We start from the raw sequence: 18,214 nt of genomic DNA, 5'->3' as shown, positions 1-18,214 counted from the left end.
AATTTCTAATATCTATTTCTATCTCTCTCAATGTAGATTAACTTCAATTAATAATTCTTAGAACTAGAAAAGGTGAAAAGGTAAAACTCAGATTAAAGTTAATCTACATTAGTAGAAGTGGATAAAGAGCGGCTTTTTCGTTCATTTCTCTTGATAATGTTTATGTTACAAAACAGCACATATTGAACATTTGATGTCATGCTTGTGCTTTCAAGAAATAATCATAATGCAATGTAGAGTTGTAAGCACGTCACTGCAAAGAGATATCGTTTGCTGCCACAAATTTTCATATTACTTTAAGGTCGAAACCGATAAAATAGCCTCGCTTTACCCTAAGTGTTTCTCGTAAATAGAAAAAAAAAAGAGGAGACGGACGGTCTTTCGTATTTAAAATTTCTCAGCGGTCACACTACAAACCGTGCATCGCTTCTTTTATGACAGAACACGGACTTTCATAGGACCTGCACGTCGCCGAGGTGCGACCGCGCCTCGATGACACTGTAAACACTCGCAAGGTGTTTCCAGCAATTACCAGGCAAACCACGGTGCGATGTTTGCCCGCGAGCGAAAAGCCTTGTAGGACGCACCCAAAAGGGAGCACCGCGACGGGTTCGGGACGGCACTCGTGTTACGCGTACAAAAAAATATTTTCACGGGCGTGAGCTTGCAGATTCCGAGGATCCCTTCGAGACGAAACGATTTTTTTTTAGACTCACTGACGGTGATCAACTTAGAACCTGAAATCGCCTGGTAACGCGACACTGATCGGCTTCGGATCGATTGCAGATGACAGATGGTGACATGATTCTTCTCGTATGTTGGAAATATGTACGAAAATCTAGGTGCATCACATATGAATGAAAATACCACATCGTAAATTTGATGCACAAACCAAATTAATCACACAAAGATTTCGATTTCTTAAAAAAATATAATGATTTAACAATTATAATATATAGGCTCAAAAGAAATAAATCAAATAAAAAATAGGATAGCCTTTATAAGAGCTAAACATAAGATATTATTACGCGAAAAAATTTTTTATTATATAAACAATTTGTTTTAATCCGTGGTTAGGATTCTCTTCAGTAATTCACATCAAATAGATGAAGTAAAGTTTTTACATAATTATAACAATATGATTTGATTAAGATCGACATTTTTTCAAAAACTTTTATCTGCGTTGCTTTTTCGACGACCAAACAATTTAAACTTGTAATTTATATTATTCAATGTCTTATACTTGTATGGTTATAATTATATAAAAATTTTACTTCATCTATTTGATGCGGATTACTGAAGAGGCTTCTAACCGAGGATCTAAACGTTTAATTGTTTATACAATAAAAGAATTTTTTCGCAACAATATCTTACATTGGCACTTAAGAAAGACTTTCTTATTTTTAATTTGAAAAATGTAACGTGAGATTAAATAGCATGAGAAAATAAGATATTTGAAGATTTACAGCTGACAATAAAAAAAACAGATCGCAATTTTTGGAATACAAAATACATGCTTTTTACGGCATGTGCTGCACGCGAATATTAAGTACGTCACGTGTGCACGTGATCTTCAAGCGTATTTTTCTCGAGTACTTCTCGAGAATCTCCCGAAGAACCGCGTGCGCGAAGATTTTGTACGGGACCCGAATTTCGCGAATGAAAGAAATGCTTTCGGCCACACGCGATGGACATCGGTGTTTGCTAAGGAAACAAGACAACACTGCACCGGAGTACATGACGTACATATTGCAAATCGTGATACAGCGACTCGAATGCGGCCAAGTAACATAAAGAAAAACGCGTCATTATTGCATCTACTTCAATCGATTGATCAATAGTCCTTCTCGCGTATAATACATCTGATAAAGCCATTCTCGTGTCGAACAATACCTAACTTAAGAACGATCGTTTTATTGGATGAAAGGAAGTTATACCTTGCGAAGAATTTGTACTTGTTAATTAGCGCGCTAACGTGCGAGATATATTTACATTATTATATCTTCATGTAAAAAATAATTTGTAATAAGTGGTTAAATTCATAATGTCAAATAATATTTAATTATTTTTAATTTAATTTCTGAATCACCACTGCTCTTTCTCATATGTCATTAATTAACTAAAACAATGGAGTTAAACAATTTAATTCAAGAAAATATATTAAATTTATTTAAATTTAGTTTATTATATTTACTAAGTGCATATTAATATGAATATTGTTTATTTTAAAATTAACTACAGAAATGGACTGATTTATATTTTGATATATACAGAATTTAAAAATAACAAAATGTTAATGCGAGGGATTAAGTTACAATTGTTTCTTTGATATCTAACAGTACGTTTTTCTCTTCAATGCTATTAGATATCAAGGGAGTAATGGCAACCTTGAGTTAAATAATATTCTGTTATTTTTAATTTCCATGTAATACTTAAAATATAAATCAATCCATTTCTCTGATTTAGTTTCAAAGTAAACATATCCAAATTAACTTATATGTGTACTTAGCAAATAATGAACTAAATTTAAATCAAATTTAATTATATATATAATTAAAAGTAATTCAAATAGAGTATTATTTTGACAAACATTATAAATTAACAGTAAACATTACAAGTAGCTGAAAATATATTTTATGAGTATTCCAACTTCTTTGCAACAATTGATTTACCATTAATAATCGCGATTAAGTTATGTACTATTTTATTGTCCCCTTAGCGATTCCTTTTTCGTCACCCACACAAATTTGGACAAGGAAGCATGAAAAGAACGTCGAAGCCGTTGACAAAACCGACATTATCCGGATCCTGCCAACGTTTATGTAATCATCGTCGCGTATCGTAGGAAGATCCTTGTAATAACATCTACTGAGGTCACGAAAGCAGCATAAATAAATAAGGCGACCGCGCGGATGGTTCGGAAAATAGTTTGTCCGGATTCCCAAGTCTTCGGCATTTGGTTGGACAATATTATTTTATGACGACCCTAACAGTCCCCAGAAAATTCCTTTAGATCTCACCGATCCGAAATTCGTAATTATAAGCGTATACATAGCGAGATTTGATTAATTAATACGCAGTACTTTACATATATATTTTCAAGTTTAAGAAGCAGCAATAATCACGGTACGCTTTTTAACCGCAGTATTGTACAACATTTGTTATCCACCCGTTAAATCTGGTGTGAATCGCATAGTTGCTTTTAAAGGGAACTGCATTGTTAGCAAATCGCCTGGAATCATTAATCTTCGTCGTATATTTTCTTAATGCGGGTGTAGCTTCATTTTCCCGAGTTCGGTCGCGTGGAAAGCTATATAACGGTTCGAGCTCGTAAACAACATGGCTAAAAGCCACTAAGCTCTGTCAGTCGGCGAGGCACGTTTAATTAAATTTCGATGTCGCGTCTTATCACAATGGGATTCAAAATGGGACGAATCTATCGATAAAGATCTAACTCACGTCGCTTTCAATGCCCATTGCTTTGGAATTTTCTTTTTTTCCCCTCTGTCTCTCTCTCTCTCTCTCTCTCTCTCTCTCTCGCTCTCTCTGCGTATATTATAGGATTGGTAAAAAATATACACACTTTAAACTTAAGATATAGGGTGCCTTCCAACAAGCGACACAGTGCGACACAGTGATTATGTCATCTTTGTTTAACATTGGCAAACAACAAGGATGTAATGATCTATTGTGTCACACCGTATCATTTGTGTCGCTTGTTGGAAGGCACGCATAGTTGTTAGATATGACTTACTTTAAAATATTGTGTTTTAAGCTTATCTAATGTTTTTTTTAAATTGCATTCTTATAAGAATATAATTGACGTGTCAGGTATAAATGACGTATCAGGTATGACTTTTGTAATCTTCAGCTCGGGATAGGTGGTCGTTTGATTCTATTTTTATCGTTTGATATTATTTATTTTGTCACACCTTTATCAAAATGCAAGATTGAACTTTTTTTCACATTAAACTTTCCGAGCTCTAAAGTTGCGGTTCCTCCAAAGCTCTAAGGTAAACGCAAGAGATTCGGTTAACAGATCCAAGAGGTCCACAATTAGCTCGATCTCAACGATACAGTGATTTGCGACAATGGCTTGTCGTAGCATCAACTGTTATCTACGTGTCTCGTCTGTTCCTCTTAATTTAGATCCGCACGCGATGGGCAGAGTTCGATACTGCGCACCTACTTCGGGATCACTTAGGTTGCGGTCCACTTGACGCTACAAATGCTTCGAAGCATTCTTTGATTAGTCAATTCGTAAAATTCTTTGTTCTGATTGGTCGCTCAAACGCTTCGAAGCGTTTGTAGCGTCAAGTGGACCGCAACCTTAGTCACCTGATGAGGCTAGATAGCGACAACGCGATCACCTAACCACTTACCTGATCAATACCGGATAAGGGGAAAATGTCGTTTCGAAGAAAATGTCTATTACTACTCACGGAAGAGGATGCAGTTTACTGGAGATAGATGAATGTTTGACATTCTTCATCATAGTCTCTGTGATAAGGCTTCTGGTTACTAGGTGATAGGATCGAATTAAAGTAGATCGGACTACAGCAGAGAGAGAGAGAGAGAGAGAGAGAGAGAGAGAGAGAGAGAGAGAGAGAGAGAGAGGGCTGAGTTGAGCAGAGCTGGATAACACAATTTACTCTGTGCAGCGTAATTTGGTCAAAATAGCAAAAATAAATAACATTATGTTATAGTAAATGCATTTTTTGTAATTCTTTATTCTCTATTTCATATTTATTTCTTTATATCTTACTTTAATTTTAAAACATTCTTTTTCGTTTTTACTTTAATCGTTATCTTTTTGTAAATGGAACTTTTACATTTACGTTCTGTTTCTCTTGTCACCAGAGAGAAGGATTAATTGTAAGGGATATAATGGGCATTCTAGCGCGCGTATATGCGCTTTCGGTTGAATTCACCGATGCATCGTCGCTTGGCACAACGCATTCGAGCGCTGTCGCCGATGTCGTTTAAACGGATTAGATGCGGGACGATTAAGTTTCCTCGAACAAGTCGGTATTTGGATCATTCGCGGCTGGCGAACATAAAGATAGTATCGAAACGACGGATTCGCTTGTTTGCACACCATCGATGTTGTCTGCTGTCCCGATCAACGCTGGTTAATGTCATCTTTAGATCCTGTTCGAAACAAGATTCGGGGTCCGTCTACTCTAAACACGGTCGACCACAAAAGATATGTGGATAGATTTGTTTTACCTCGGGTTTTTAGATCTTTTTGAAGTTAGAAACCCTCTATATAATAAGAGTCTAGATATGAGAAAGCCACTTTTAAATGATCCGTCATGTTTTAACAATTCCTAAGAGAAAGGAATAGATATGAAAAAGAGAAAACAGAAACAGGAAGAGAAAAAGAAAAAGAAATAGTAAATGTATTTCTCTCTCGCAGGTTTTTGTTAAAACTATCCTGCATACAAAACTGCGGCTCGTGTTCAGACTCTTATTGGAGAGTCTTTACTTGAATAATCTTATCTACTCTTTATAAATATTGAATTGAAACAATCACATACGCGAGCTAATTATAATTCTAAATATTTTAATATACAATTGCAGTAGTTAGCTTGAACAACGTTGTTGACCCGAAGTATCTCGCTCATTGGAATCTTGCACGTATCGACGTTACGTTGATACATTAAACATGAAACATTGTTTTGAAAGCGTAAACCGTATGCGGTGGAACGCATACTTCGACGTAAGAAAGTGCACATACTTCAGTGAATTGACGTTTTTATGTATCCCACGCGAGTGCTACTACGAAGATCCTGTCAGTACGGTTCATAGACTGGTGCATTGGGGCGCAGCTTTCAGTTAAACGCGTATCTGTGATGTGTGAGCCCGCATCTCGTTTATACGCGACCCAAGCACAGTAGCTACGTTTACACCGTGCTCTTAGTCCGCGACCTATACGATAGGTGTCTTTGTTTAACTTACAGGATAAACAAGGACATCTATTGTATAGGCCGCGGCCTAAATGCACGGTATAAACGTAGCCAGTAACCGAATTTCCGAATTATAACACTTTTGTATTAAAGAAACATCTACGTCAAGTGACAGCTCTATATATATACGAGTTGAAAAAATATAAGTTTTTAACTTTTTTCACGATTTTAGTATAAAGTCTATTGCAGCACTCCTAAATTTTGCGTCTACTTTAAGCCTGTAAAAGAATTTTTGATTCCGTTCAGTAAATTCGGAGATTTATATCGATCTGCAAAATCCCCAATTTGGCCACTCCAGCATCCCCTTAAGTCGCTTAACATGAGAGATATTGCAAACGACACTGTGTGTTGCGCAAACGTTGTGAATTTGCATTATGTTTAATTTATGCAAATCGAAGCTAAAATCAAGAAAATATGTGAAAGTAATTAGCCCGTCTTTGATTTAAATATCGTCAAATGATATAATTTATGGTACGATGTAAAGGAGAAGTCAACTTTCTATGTTGCGTGAAAAGCTATGTAATCGGCGGTTTGATGAATGAATCGTGTATATACACACACACATTATATGAAATTCGTAGACAGATGATATCTAAAGCGATCGTTAAACATAGACCTTATAAGATCACCATTAAATGTAACGCTACAAAGAATAAACTATCTGAAAATAAATCTTATCGGAAAAATGTTCTCGTATTAATGCGAAAACAAAAATATGGCAGTACTACAAAAGTCTCCAGGTTCGTGCAAAAGAGACTCGTCAACGGAACAGTTGTATTTTTCGTTTTAAAATAAAGGCTGTCTACAACGAAAGTAATATTGTATAGTAAACCGTAAGCTGTAAAAAACTGATCAATCATAGCCGATTATTTTCCTCACATTCGCCTGTGATTGATCGATTTCTTACAACTTACTACACCATATTATATATCCCCTTATAGATCCTTAAAAGTTTATTCCAGAAGGATCTTAGCGTCTTGGTAGGTAGTAATAGAGTATTGTCAGTCACATACAGGGACTTGCTGTGAACTAACTATTAACGCTGTAGAAATATTCTCTCCCGGCGACATACCTCTGGTAGACGTCAACGTAAGAGGTCCTCGATCACGTTAAAGTCAAGAAACCATCGTGCGCACGTCGCCTTTTCTCCATCAAGCGCGGCAACGAGCGAGTCTCAGCATGATATTACGCGATCGTATTTCGTACATTCGTTCCGTTCCATTCTCACGAGTAACCAGGAACACGCGATGACCACGTGGCGATCGACGGGCGAAAGAAAAGAGCACGTCGGAGCCGTGAAATCATGCATTAAATCTTGAAGTGGCCCATGAACCGCATCGCGATGAAGTTACAGTATTGGAAGCAAAGCTTGCAATTACAATTTTTTTTTATTAAACATTCTCGAGTTCTTTGATCCGTTTTTCAATCGCAGTTATTAAAATTATTGCTTCTATATTGATATTTTGTAGAAAAAAAAGTGTTAAAAAGATACAAGATTTCTGTCGACGAGTAGTCATTCCTTTTCCTTTTCCTTCCTCATTACGTTTTTATGATCGGGATATGGCCGATGATGTACTAATGCGAAAACAGTAAAGTTTATGGCGGCGGCACCGCAACGACAGCGATCATCCCGTCACGATGGAATTATGTAGCCGCACGTACGACACGGCACATATTTACCGCGTAGCTCCCACGGGAGCTCGAGATTGGTAGCGAGCTCTCACGACTCATCCTTCGCACCTTCGTGCTCCTCTCGGGAGGGAACATCTCGTGGAAATCCACTTTGTCAAGGCGCGAGTCGTTTCGAGCACGGTCGTGGAGAGAAGAGGCCTTTTTACAATCTGATACGTTATGGGGTACCGTGTACCATTAATTACCGGGACAAACAAACGCCGGCAAATTATACGTTCACGCGGCCACTTCACGGCCTCTTATCCGGCATCTTATTGTGAACGCCGTGGTTTATAACGTCATGGAAAGGGATATCGGGATGCTTTACGCATCCCCGGCCTTTTTTCACTCCTTTTTTTCTCGATCCCCGCGTAGATAGCTATCCGCGCTTCGTAAACACGTCGTCCGATATGATAAAAGACGGGTTTTAGCATAGGTGTAAACGCGCGACGTCATTTTTAAAAAATCCGGAGAAAAAAATTTCTATTTCATAATGCGGATTATATGTTACACATATATCATAATTATTGATCTAGTCTCTCGCTATTAGTCACGCAAGTAGACATTTGCTTCCCTCCCCCCCACGAAAGTGCTATAATTACATAGCGTTATAATATTATCTCAATGACAATCTTAATGGCGTAATTAGGGCGTTACAGTAACCACACAACCGACTTATACATGGTGGGAGTTACAAATTTCCTTTGCATCATCCGGTTAATCGCGATGGTTCCTCGACACCCACCCACCCAGACCCTTTTCGCAATACTCTGAATCATCGGGGTGCTATGCGCACATCTCGAATGGCATGTTCCCAAAGGTAAATGTTCGTGAGCGTTCGATGGCTTTTTACGAACGACACGTGTTGGAAACATCGCGTCGTCGGTCATCAAAGAATCCTGTTTTAAGCGTTGAGCTTCACAATTCTAGACATACATTTCCATAATTAGATACACGATATTTTTTTGTACATACATTTTCACACAAACGACCTGCTAAATTTTTAAGCCACTCAGTGATTAGCCTTTTATTTCGTGCCCCGGTCTTGTTGAAACGATCGGTGTTTCCATTTAAATCAGGCTTTATCATCTGTAGCCGAAGGAACATCCGGTTGGTTCGGAATATACTCTGTATATTCACATCAGTCTCTCTCTTTCTCTCTCTCTCTCGCTCTCTCTCTCTCTCTCTCTCTCTCTCTTCTCGTTACGCCACTGGGCGGAATCGTCCATGGAATGATCCGTTGTTGAGAGCTTGGCGCTTGGCGAGAGGCTATCGGCATCTTGGTGCACGAGACCGACCGGTTACAGTTTCCTAGAGGATACAGATGAGTAGGCGCGATGGATACACTGCACAGAACACGCCCGACGCGCTAAACGCGTCCGCGTTCGGACTCATGTAAACAATTATTCATCCGGAGGTCCAACTCGCCTCTTCGCTTCTCGATTGGCCTGAAATCTGCTAAAGTGGAGGAGACTTGAGTCATTCTGCGTTGGTGTCTGACTTCCGGTCTCCCAAGTCAAACGAGGAAGTATTTAGAGAAGCGCGCGCGTGCTTGCCTTTCCTCTCGATAACTATAAATATTTATCGTTTATCGCACTATAATGTTAAATATTGTATATAAGAAAAGAATGTATTTATGGTGGTATCGAGAACATATTTAGGGTGGTTCCCGAGAAAAGGAAAGCAAAATTGATTAATTAATTCCCGATAAAAAAATCTACTTTGTGCTAACAAAAAAATAAGTAATTACTAAAAAGACCGACAGGTGAAGAGGAATCGGCGTGGCGTCGCACGTAGATAGTGTAGACACACGTCAAAGCGATAGCCAGGATACGTGGTGCGAATGCGGTATTAAAAAGGGTTATTTATCAGCGAAGATCAGCGCGACACAACGGGCGCAACGGTGGTTATATCCGCGCATTAAGATTCCCAGCGCGCGAAGGCAAAGTCAACGAAGAAAGAAGGCCGAATTTTAAATTACTGTTACAAGCGGTAAATGCGAGTCAAAGCGCGGTTACCAGAGCATAAATATATTTTTTAAAATACAAACATTAAATAGATAATAAAAATATAATCTTAACGTTTCGGTTCATTCTTCGAGCTATCTTCAGAATGTAAATGAAAGTTGTACAAAAAATTTCTCACTGTCGATCAAGAAGCAGGCTCTTTACATAGGAAGATATATTTGGAGACTACTTAGAAACTACCCTTGCAGAAATTTAATTGGAAAGTAGTTATTAATTACTTATTTTGTGTTTTAAAAGCACTGTTGTTCAGTGCTTTTAATACTTAAGATAAATTATTTTTATAATTAAATGATGGTTGTGCTGAAGTATCTAAAAATTTAACTAAATACAGATCTGAAAATAATTTTGTTTGAACCAGGAAAATAATTAAACTGGTTACTAGAATGTCAAAACTTTCTGCAGTGTTGCTTGGGATTCTAATGTAATTATTTTGATGGTCTAACAAAATTATTTTCAGATTTGTATCTGGCTAAATTTTTAGATATTTTAGCAAAATCGTTTAGTACAGTATTACATTGACTAGTATTAAATTGGATTTCTGTAAGGGCAACCATACACAGTGACCATAGATACCACTGCAATTCAGTTAATAAAAAAACTGAAGCCAAAAGGTTGTAAAAGCAGAGTGAAAAAAATTGTAAAGAAGGAGTAAACCGAATTTCTTTGAGACGCGCTTCAGCATCGTGCACGATGCGAGGCGAGGTGCGACTCACGATGCCTCTAAATCGAACAGCCGGAAAAATCAACCTTCGTGGCGGTTCTCTCGTCTTTTAATCCCTCTAATCTCCCCAATCAGGACGCGAGTTCTCCGTTACACGCGTGGCACGTACTACTAATTTATGCCCGTGCCTCGAAAGCGAATACGACGAAACGCACCGCGGTCTCGGCCGACTTGTTGATGCCTTAAGAAAAGATAGATAATCGGTCGCCGAGGCGTAGAAAAATGTCCAACGGAATCATTTCAAGAAGATACACTGAGAAAAAAAGTTGTTAACTTAACTAAATGTGTTTAGTTCGTAATGATTATTTAGTTCAAATATTTATATATTTAGATTAACAAAATCTTGTAATTTAAAATATATTATTTGTTTGAATTAACAAATATTTGGTTGAATTAACAAATATTTGCTTGACAGTCCCTGACCGCTACATTTAGTTGAATCAACTAATATTTTGTTGAAACAGCAACTTTTTTTTCTCAGTGTATTCTAAATACTTTCTTCAAAAAAAAAAACGTCTCACATAATAATTTTAATGATTCAACAAAATTATTTTCAAATATTTAACTAAATTTTTAGATTCTTCGACAAAATTGCTCTTTCTGTGTAGCTACATTTTTAAACATTTCAGCAAAACCATTTTTTCCATATATAGGTTAACAACTATAAAAGTTATATATATAACAATTAACATAACTAAAAAATAGTTGTAGCTGCAATAACTATAAAATGGTTTATTCAATTATGTGTATGTGCCTTAATTCTACATTATACAATATAAAACCTATCTAATTAGCTATATTTTTTCCCTGAATGTAGCAACGAATACTTCGACGGAAATCGTGACATCTCTCTTTCTCTCACCAAATTGACCATAATAAAAACGCGGAAGTTAATATGTATTGTAATGAGAGAGGAACGAGTATTCACTTAAGAGATCAAGTGAAGCGTCAACGTAAAACTTGCATTTGCGTAGGTAATCGCCGTTGCGATTGACAACTGATCGTCACGGCGAGTGATTACAACGAAATTTCGAAAGCCGTAATTGCGGCATGCATTACTCGAATTAGTCTAGCATCTCTAATTTTATTGTCAAAAGGCAGAACTCCACGAGGATTGACGCATCCAGCAAGGCGTCATGTTTACGTCGCAGACGGGTGCGGATATTCCGCTCCAGTACGCAGACACACCCACGCGACGATCGAATTATGCGATTTACGAGCTGATAAAAACAGCGGAACGGTATATATTTCAATACAATGCGACGCAGGGAGGAAGAACTTCGTCCGTATCGTCACTAATCGACCGGATCGTAAAATTAACAACTACCGTTAACCTGCGTTGTCAGAGATAGCGTGACTCTTTCGGTGAGTCGCTAAAGGTGAAGAAGAAGACATTTCTCTCCGACTGCTCTTCGTAATTCACGATCAGCGCGGCTTAAGAAAGAGGCGGTTCGCCAGAGGAAGAGAGAAGAAGCTGGTAACCGCGCGGCGATACAGATTTTTATGGTATCGTAAATCTCGGTGACGGCCGCAAGAAGCGACTTAGGAATCGTGAAAGGCGCGGCCAATTCCCTAATGATTCTGATTTATCGCCGCCGGTCCGTTCCGGTGAGCCGTCCGTCTCGTAACACGTACCTGAATAACTTGGCGAGACCTCACAACGCGGAACGGAAATCGCGAACATGGTTTACGAGTTACGAAATCTACTGTGTCATTTCATTAGATTCCTCAAATAGAGAACCTTAAGAAAGTGATTTCAAGGAAATCTTATAAAAAATTACAAACACGTCTCAGCATATTAAATAATAATATCAATAAAAAGAAACATTATAATTTTTTGATAAATTAGAGCCCTATACCGATCGAAGCTAGATCTTAAAATGCTTAAATAATTGAATCACTAAATATGATATATATGTACTTGACATATATACCACAATTGTAGTCTAACGAACTATTTTCGGACGAGATATTTCCGGACTAAACACAATTAAACCACTGTAGTAATTTCGCGAATTAAATTAAATTCTAATAATTTCGATGCTCAATCAGGCATCATATTTCAAAGATGTTAATATGCTGAAAAAGTTTTTAGTCTGGAAATATTTCGGTGCACAGTTCGTTAGACTACAATTGTGGTATGTATGTCAAATACATATATATCATATTTAATGATTCAAGATTGAATTATTTAAGCATTTTAAGATCTAGCTTCGACCGGTATAGGGCTCTAATTTATCGATTGTGTTTCTCACATATACGGTCTAAAAATGATATTATAATTTTTTGTTATAAAAAACAAGAATTGCAACCGCGGAAAAAACTATAAAAATTTTGATCTCAGCGACAAATGTTTAAAATATTCCACAGCTGCGCCGTGAGTTGGCATTCTGTTTTATTACTAGAATTCTCTCTCATGTTGTGAAAGTTTTTCGATCGATGGCGGGAGCCCACTATAAATTCGGGCACATGGCGACGGTCCCACGGGAAGCGATTTCGTATCGGATATCGAACGGACGACAATGCGTCGGAGATGCTATCTGAAAGGTGCAGGTGTAAATCTTCAGCCGAGGCAAAGGTGGTCCTGGGCTCTCTTGCTTTAACAGCAACGGAGATCTGCATTAGCAGATGCTCCGGCTAATAATCTGTCACCGCCGCTCTTCGCTGATGGGCCATTAGATGGGCATTTAGTGGAGTGTGTGCGTCTTCCCTATTTTCTACCGTATTATTGCCGAAAATCTTAGGGCTGCTAATTCCCATCGCGTTCGTTTGGTACTTCAACGTGAACATCCGATCGTGAGACTTTATTTTCCAAGATTATAAATGATTTACCTCGAGAATTGTATGCAGCATTTTATATGTTTTGAATACACTGTAAATCCATGTTTGTAAAAAAGTGACTACAATAATGTGTGTAATACGTTTTCCGTGAAAGTTAACACACTATACTGCATGTAAAAATGAATTTACGCATTTAAACGTATAATACAGTCATTTTTACACAAAAACTTTCAAGGAAAACTTATGAAAAATTATAAACACGTCTCTGCGCAAATAATATTATAAAAAAATATTGCAATTTTTCGTTGTAAAAAACTAGAATTACAAGCGCAATTATATATTGCACATATATTGTAATCACATGTTACATACAATACTTGAATTTATTCATTTAGAGTGTAAATTCTAAATTTTAATATGTATTTTTTAATCGAAAGTAGATTTGAGATTATATATATATAATTAAGGAAATTCTCTTCAATGAATACCGATTAACATCAAATTAAATTTTTAAGTAACATGTCTCGCATACTCGAGCAAGATGATTCACGTTGCGAATACGAATTGAGAGCATTGTCTGCGATGTGAAGAATCAATCTGCGTACGCGTTAGTGGATCATGGATGTGTCAGGACATTCGAGACTAAGCGAATTCATGCTGGCGACGATCGCTGCAGCTAAATTTGTGGCGTCCTTTCTATAACGCCGGCGCCATGGACATTGTCCGCAACATCGTCACGCAAACCGCCAGCTGAATTCCGTCTTCGTCCGCTCGCGATATACCGCAGCTGAGGTTCGTTGTCTGCGAATGCACATTATTAACTCGGTCCCCTCGGCTTCTATCTATTCGATGGCCCGGAGATGAAAAAAATAAGGGATCACGCTACGAATATTTTATTGAAGGAGAAGTAGAAAAATATCGCAAAAGTTGCAGATGTGATTCTTCGCTGAAAACATCTTGCAATTATTTCGACATATCAGTAGTAAACAGAAAATGTTCATTTAACTATAAAAAAAAAGTGAAATTATGTTATACACACACACACACACACACAGTAACATATTCTCGATTTTGATTCTAATATTAATTTATTAATATATATTATTCTATATTAATATTAATATATTAATGTGTTATTATTATTATTATTATTATTAATCATAATTAAATTGGAAAGATTTATGACCGTTTACACGATGCTTTCTTTGTCACAGAAAAAAAATATTCGAATTATCTTTATTTATTGTACGAAGACTAGTCAGCACGGCAAGGAGAACCGGGTATGGTGATGGGTGACGAGCAGGTCGCCCTCGGCGCCGTGGGCTGTTTAATTTTAGGGCATTACGCGCACAGGCGGCAGCCTGGCCGATGCTAAAGGGTTCCCCGGGTCGGTATTTGCCGAGATATTATCGCCGGGAGGAGATAGAGGAAGGGGAGGCGGCAGCCCCTCCGGGGTAACGAGGAGGGCGTGACTCTTTCTCGGAGCTCGGGAGAGAAGAAGAGAGAAAGAGAGAGAGCTCTATGATGCATCCGACACCGTTTCGCGAATTAGCCCCGGTGCTTTCATCATCGCCTCCATCGGTCTGTCGGAAGGCTGAGGAAATCGTTCGGCACCAGAGGCAATAATAAGTTGCTGCCTCGCGTCCCGCGAAGAATACCGACCGCAAGATTGCAGTTGAAATAGGCAGGCGCCGCATAGAAGGAGAAGGATCATGCAATCGTGTGGCGATCGAATTCGAAACACGATAAGAACCAATGCCAAGTTCGATGCCAAGTCTATAAGATTGCCGCGAAATCATTCACTCTTTATTCACGCAGAAATTGCGAAAGATTTTCATATATACAATTTATGCAATAAGATTTTAAAAGCATTCATTAATGACATTAATAATAATTATTATTAATAACAAGATAAAGCGACGTTAATTAATGACCTAAATAGTAAAATAAACAAGTTACGTGTGCCATATTTTCAAGAAATTATCTTCTCATTGAAAAAAAAACTCCATGCCCAAGGCTGATGGTATTTCAGCCGCGGCAGTTAAAATCTTTAATTATGACGTCTGAAATATGCAATCGGCATGTTTCTGTTCTGCTGCGAACGATCAGATTTCATGTTGTAAGCGTAACCTTTCATTGGCATATCAAAGTGATCATCTCTGATTTTAATTTGCGCCTTGAAAGGATAAGGATAGGTAAGAGAGCTCATCCGATCATTCACCACAACAGTATAGTAAATTCCTGACGCATTAATATGCAACAAGCGACATATTCTAATTCTTAGTTCGATCAGCAATAATTAATGAAGTCGTTTCTTAGATCGATATGTATACGAGCGCATCTTTATTTGCCTATGAGCATGAAAAATAGTTAATTTTTTCTTGTCGGTAAGAATTGCCGTGAGCGAGGAACACGAAATAATCGATCAATAATTCTGTTTATGTAATTCGATAAAATAAAAGACGGAATTTTATCATCGACGAAATTCCTTACATTTTAAATATGCGTCGCCACTTATCATATCGAAACCGAACTTTGCGAATATATCCACCGAGAGAGATATTTGGTAATTATCGTAAATATTATAATATAGCGTACGTAACACGTGGTGGCCGATTATTTCACTAGTACGTACGTGGATTTGTTTACATAGATTTTTATTCGCAGCGTAATTTACAATCTCCCAGATACTTTATCGGTATGGATCGTTATCGTATGCGGAGTATCGTGAATTATCGGATTTTTTTCTACAGTTATAGAAGGAGGAAACGAGGTTTCGCGTTATCATATCATTGCAATTGTTCGTCTTAGAATAGAGTATCATTATTTTTATCTAGTACCTATTTAATATCTCGAAAAAAATATTAAAAATAAACAAGATATCTATACGCGGATAACGTTGCGAACAACAAACATCTCGAGTCCAGAGACGACATGATGCATAACATCATCATCGGCACGATGATTCGTTCTTCGTACGTGGTGCACGAATGTCATATGCAACCGTCATGGTGCGTTTCGTGAATATTCATGGTTCGATACTTTCGTGGACAACGGCGAAGACCAAGAAACGAAAATTTCTACGCATAGTCACGTGTTTTCGTCAATATGCAACGGTTGAAACGCGATTGCAATGCATATCAATGTACAAGAGCCAAGCCTCACATAGTTGTTGTTTTTTTCAGATTCGCTGGTGCATGTATCAATGATGACTACTAATTTTATACATATATATAAAATTTTCTTCTATATTAATTCTCAAATTATAATTTACATAAATTTAATGAGTAAACAGCATTATATATACATAATATGACCTCACATACATAATATGATAAAATCTCTGATAACCGAAAATATTGATACTTATTTATCCTGTGTGTAATTTCATTTTATTTTTTATTTCTTTAATTTAACGCGTAAGTTTAAAACTATACTATCAGCGTATAAGAATAATAATTCCTTACATTGAGTGTTTTTCAGCAAGAGACATAAATGATACAGGGTGACAAAGTGAACCATTTCATCTTTGTTCAACATTAGCAAACAAAGATGCAATAATTTATTGTGTTATACACCGGTAATCTATGTCTCTTGCTGAAAAACATCCAAATTACAAATTAACGTAATAAATAATAACGTTATAAAATAAAAGTGTTCTAATGTAGCTTTGCGGACGAATGTTGAAAATCATAGGATCGATTCCGGTCATCGGCCTCGAATCGCGCGTTTTCTTAAGTAACGAGAGATTCGATCCGCATATTTCGCTTAGCTTTACGTCAACACGTGCGGGTTAACGTTTGCAATTCCTCGCTGGTTGCCAGCAATCGAGCTAGGTCGTACACGCATCGCGAAACATCCGGTGCTTTAACGCGGCTCGTGAACTTAACACCCCGTCGAACCCGGGGCGCAGAACCCGCCGCCGTTTTCCGCCGGAATGAACATATACACGCCTCTCTCTCGCATGAGATATCCGCGTCTACTATGCCGTTCGTGAGCGGCCGGCTGGCCAGCGTATACTTATCGCGAGTCGCGCGGACTCACAGGTGTTAAATGTATGCCTATCTACGCGGCTAAGTATACAGGCGGCACGCAAACCTTGCCAAATTAACACGCGAAAGTCACGAATCGCGGCTAGCCTCGCCTCCGATCTTCGAGCCGCTCTTTCGCACGATGTAGGGAATAGATCCCTCGGTTATTGGTGGAGATCCCTGTGGGTTATATCGAAAGCTATAGCGCAACTTCTTAGCGCGTTTAGATACTAGCGTTTTACTCAAGAATCAGAGAAAAGCTCCCTTCTTATGAATCGTCATTACAGGATGTTTCAGGATGATTCTGAAACAAACTTCAGTGGATGATAGATCTCATCAAAAGAACCAACTTTTGCAGGAACTGATCCTGCGACGCATTTTAAGGAGCTATGTGTCCCATTGTGCGTGATGTCTGATAATACTAATTCATATCTTTTGATTTTACTTTTTGCAAAGACAATAAAAAGGCAACTATGTTGACTTATAGTAGTCACGTGTGTGCAATGCTGCCACTCGATCAATTGCTTACCTCAGCCGGTCAAATCAGTCTTGAAAGATCGCTGGAGATCGCTCGGTCGAGGTGAATGGATGTTGGCTTTAGTCCGAAGACTTTTTGTCAGTGCCCGCCAAATCAAAATCGTGCATTGTATTCTTTTTTTATATACCAAGTTTTGCATTCCTATTGAAGACTTTAAATTACATTTTTTCGCCCTTCCCTTTTATACCGCCTTTCTTGAGGCAAATGCCGGTTAATTTTCGAAAAAGAAGAAGCCGATCCGAATAAGAACACATAGCTCTTTAAAAATGTATCAGAGGACACGGATTCCTTAACAAAGTTGATTCTTTTAGTGAGATCCATCCTCTGAAGTTTGTCCGTATAAGTCACTGGCACTTTTTATATAATGAGATGGCGCGTTTTAAAACGTGACATTCATCTCGTTGCATAAGAACATCTTTGAAGCTTCGTTTAAAGCAAAAACGCAAAAGTAAATTTGGCAGGACCCGTAAATTCCG

The sequence above is a fragment of the Mycetomoellerius zeteki genome, unplaced genomic scaffold (genome assembly GCF_001594055.1).
Source record: "Mycetomoellerius zeteki isolate Tzet28-1 unplaced genomic scaffold, Tzet1.0 scaffold69, whole genome shotgun sequence".
Taxonomy (NCBI): Eukaryota; Metazoa; Arthropoda; class Insecta; order Hymenoptera; family Formicidae; genus Mycetomoellerius; species Mycetomoellerius zeteki.
Note: the sequence above shows the minus strand (reverse complement) of the source record.